Source organism: Mirounga leonina, unplaced genomic scaffold (assembly GCF_011800145.1).
Source record: "Mirounga leonina isolate KUSES-001 unplaced genomic scaffold, KU_Mleo_1.0 Mir_171, whole genome shotgun sequence".
Lineage (NCBI taxonomy): Eukaryota > Metazoa > Chordata > Mammalia > Carnivora > Phocidae > Mirounga > Mirounga leonina.
The window spans coordinates 22,475,528-22,479,022 of record NW_023270436.1 but is presented as its reverse complement, the minus strand read 5'-3'; positions in this window follow the sequence as shown (position 1 = coordinate 22,479,022).

Genomic DNA, 3,495 nt, shown 5'->3' with positions numbered 1-3,495 from the left:
AAGCTGAACGTTTATTTATTTATTTTGACAGTTTTTTTCTTTCTGATCCCATGTGATCCCATCAGAACCAGTGTTCTGATCCCTGAACACTGCTGACCCCACAGCCTCACACTAAGCCATATTTCTGCCACCAGAAATTCTTGGGCTATGAAGTGGCTTTTCCAGCTAGAAGGAGATGAAAGATTTAGCAGAGAGCTGGTGTGAATGATTCTTAGCATTTTGGGGATCTTGTTCTTTTGAGGATCAGAAGAGAGTCTTGCAGCCTCACTATTGAAAAAAAATTCCCCAATACATCTGCATGCAATTCAGGGGATACATAGATCCTGGGAGCCCCTTCATGGACCCATCTTTAGAATTCCTGCCTCAAAGGGAGTCATCTCTTAAGTAGAAGGACTACAATTGTCCAGAGCACGAAAAACAGGTCAGTCCCTCAGCTTTGCATTTCCTTGAAATAGCCCTGTTTCAGGCACTACTCTAGGTAAGTGAATAAATAGCAAGGAGCTTATTAGATACTTGTTCTGTAACCCTGGCCCATCACTGCACCATGTTTGTTTTACTTGGAATTGGAAGAGTTGGTCTAGATTATCTTGGTGCTTTGATTCAATCATTCCTTCTACAAATATGTTTTTAAAGATTCATTTTAAGTAAGCTCTGCACCCAACATGGGGCTCGAACTTACAACCCCGAGATTAAGAGTCGCGTGTTCCACTGACTCAGCCAGCCAGGCACCCCTCCTACCTCAAATATTTTTTTAAAGATTTTATTTATTTATTTCACAGAGAGAGAGCAGGCACAGGCAGGGGGAGCAGCAGGCTTCCTGCTGAGCAAGGAGCTGGATGCAGGACTCGATCCCAGGACCCTGGGATCACAACCTGAGCCGAAGTTTAACCTACTGAGCTACCCAGGCACCCCTCCTTCTGCAATATTTATTGCACTCTATCAGATGCCAGTTACCAAGCTAAGAACTGGGGATGAGGTTGGGAAACAAAAGAGATGGGGTCCCTAACTTGTCAGAATGCATAGTCCAATGAGGGAGGCGGTCACTGACTAAGCAATCACACAAGAAATACAAGATAATGAAATGTGCTCAGTGCTACACAAGGGAAGTGCAGGGAGCTAGCTAGGAATGTGTACGTCAGGGAATAATTATAACCTGGCTGCATTCTGGAGTCCTCTGGGGTCTGTGCAGCTCAGAAACATGAGAAGGCTAGGGTTTCCCTCTTTTTGTGATGGTCAAGGCATATATCTTCTAGTAACTTCTTTTTCATGCTCTCCCTAAGAAAGCCAAAGAGCTGGCAACCTTCCATTGCATTTAAACCCCAGGTTCAATGGTTAAAAACATTAAGTACCAACCTTTCCCATCTCCAAGTAGCTGAAACCCCTTCCTCTCAGGTCCTATATGAAAAGCACAACAGGCTACCAAATAAAAATTGTTTAATCTTAAAGTAGCAAAGATCTCTCTGCCCCAGCCCCCTCTGCAATTTAAACCATGTCTCAGGCTTTGAGGAATTATTTCCACCTCCTGGTTCTGTGGTTCCATCGTCCCACACTGATGATTATGGAGAAGCCCGGACTTGCCAATTGCCACTTTGATGGGTGGTCTGAGTGCAGAGTCTCCAGGCTGCATGGGGCAGACAGAGCTACCCTTTCATCTCCTTGGGTGGAGTTTTAGGCTGGAGGCTGCCCAGAAATTTTGGTTCCAGTGCCCATTCTGCCGCCCATCAGTTACAGAGTAACTCTAGGCAAGTCCCCTTCCCCTCTTTGGGCCTCAGTTTCCTTATCCATAAAATAAGAGATTTAGACTCCATGTTTGATAAGATTCTTTGACTTGGGGATTCTCTAACCTCTTCTTTCTAAAATGTGTTTACTCAGACATTTTCCCCCCTGTCTTTTCGACTATTGTTCACAGACCAGTGACAGAAGGCAAGACAACCACTATTTGTAAATTATGATGAGTGGATGATTAGCTGCTTCCAAATTAGGCCTCCCTTCTTGGAAGCCAAGAGGCTTAGTTTCTAAGTTGTTTATCATTATCATCATTGAACACTGTTTTCTCACGAAAACCCAGAGGGGCAGGGGAGAATGACAAGCAGATGTTTTGTTATTAGGGGCCCTGGGGGATGATTTGAGACTTTCACTGCAGTGATCATTCTCTAGATTCTTCTCGAGTCAGCAGAAGCTTTGATGAACTCCACAGAGGGCAGGGGGATTGGACAGGCACAGAGCAGAGGCCTGTTGAGAGAAAGCCTGGCTTAACAGAAAGCTGCTAGGGATAACAGTTCCAGGCGGGAGACAGTGAGGATTATGAAATTAGTATTTTTATGTAACACTTTGCAAAGAGATTTCACTGCCATCGTTTCATTTTCTCCTCGGGAAACAGCTACTGCTTGAGCTCAAACCGCTATCATCTCCACGTGAATCTCTCTCATTGTGTAGTCTCCCTGGCTGTGGTAGATGGCCTGTAAAAATGGTCACCCAAAATCTATAGAGACAGAAAGTAGATTAGTGGTTGCCCATGGATGGGGGAGGAGGGCTAGTTCCAATCTCCTTGAATCAGAGCTGGCCTTGTAGCTTGCCTTGACTAGTAGAATGTGGAGGAAATAATGCAGGAGTTCCAGAACACAGGCCTCAAAAGATCTGGCAACTCCCACTGTTACCATCTAGAGGCCCAGCCACCATGTAAGCAAGTTTGGGCTAAGAATAAGGTTTCTCAGCCTCGGTGCTATTGACATTTTGGGCCAGACAGTTCTTTGTGGTGGCGGGCTAGCTGATACACTGTTGGATGTTTAGCAGCACCTTTGGCCTCTACCCACTAGACACTCCAATTGTGGCAACCAAATGATCTGTAGACATTTCCATGTATCCCCTATGGGAGAAAATCACCCCTGCTTGAAAACCACTGGACTAGACTACTGAAGAATGAGAGGCCACGTGGTAAGAAAGGCCCAGCCAGCCACCAGCTGCTCCAGCCACCCCAGCCACACATAGGAGTGAAACCGTCTTGGAGGTTCTACCCTCAAGGGAGCACCCAATTGAATGTAACCAAATGATAACCTTAGCTGACAGCACATGAAGCAGAAGAACTGAGCCTAGTCAATTCACAAAATCACAAGAAATAATATATCATTGTAAGCCACTAAGTTTTGGGGTCATGTGTTTTGTAGCAACGGATAACTGCAATACAGGCCTATCTCCATTCTTGCTACCATTCATTCTCTGCACTTTCAAGGCTACTAGATTTGCCTTTCTAAAATACACTTGTGGGGGCACCTGGGTGGCTCATTTGGTTAAGCATCTGCGTTCAGCTCAGGTCATGATCCCAGGGTCCTGGGATCGAGCCACACATCAGGCTTCCTGCTCAGTGAGGAGTCTGCTTCTCCCTCTCCTTCTACCATTCCCCCCCCACTTGTACTCTCTGGCTTTCTCTATCTCTCTGTCAAATAAAATAAAATAAAATAAAATAAAATAAAATAAAATAAAATAAAATAAAATAAA